Raw genomic sequence first — 1,037 nt, forward strand, 5'->3', positions numbered from 1 at the left:
TTGCACCTGCAGGTGGGGCTTGGGGAGGGGGGGGGAAAAGAGGGGGGAAAAGAGGGGGGAAATGGAATTGGGGCCCGCGGGGGATTTGTGATGGGGCCGCGGGGGGTTGGGGTATGAAGCCCCATCGGGGAAGGTGTTGGTTGGGTTTGGTGCTCACATACCCCAACCGCCCTCGACAAACGTACACACACATACACACACACGTGTACACGCAACCCCCCCTCCCACCCCCCCACCCCCGCCTCCCTCCTTTCCCCCCTCCCCTTTCCCCCCTCCCCTTTCCCCCCCAGGAACGTGTCAAGGAGCTCACTGACAAGTTCACTGCGGAAGCGGATGCCGACCGCCAGAAGTTCGAATCTCTCCTGAGTGAAAAGAACGAAATGGAGATGGAGTACGAGGAGAAGCTGAAACAGGCTGAGGAGCGGGCGCAGGCTCAGCTGCAGGCGCTGGACACGCAGTACCAGGCCAAAATTATGGCGGAGGTGGAGCGGTACCAGGCGCTCATGCAGGAGAAGGAGATGCTGGCGGAGAGGTGCGGGGCAGGGGTATGCTCGGTATGGCTGCCTGTATGTGTGTGTCTGTATGTATGTATGTGTATGCCTCTATGTATGTGTTTGCATGTGTGTGTGTGCCTGTATGTAGGTGTTTGCATGTATGTGTATTTGTGTATAACTGTTTTGATGAAGTGCGGGAGAAGCGAGAGAGAATGGGGGTGTGCTCGCGGGGATGTTACTCAGCCTGGGCAGCGATAAAGGATATTTTATATATACCACACTGCCCCGGGCGAGCAACGAACAAGAACGGCTATAACATTTTTTATAACTATGTAATCATGATGTGCTGTTTTGACGTGTCGTACTGTTTCCGTACTGTTTCCGCATGCAGGTGGGACGAGCAGAACTCCCTTCTGGTTGAAAGTCACGAGCGGGTCATTGCCGAACTGACTGAGGACTACGAGGCCAAGTTGGCCGAGGAGGCGCTCAAGATTGAGGCGCTGCAGGCGGAGAAGGTGTGTGGACGGGTGGGGGGTGGGGGTG

The sequence above is a fragment of the Volvox carteri genome (assembly GCF_000143455.1).
Source record: "Volvox carteri f. nagariensis unplaced genomic scaffold VOLCAscaffold_28, whole genome shotgun sequence".
NCBI lineage: Eukaryota > Viridiplantae > Chlorophyta > Chlorophyceae > Chlamydomonadales > Volvocaceae > Volvox > Volvox carteri.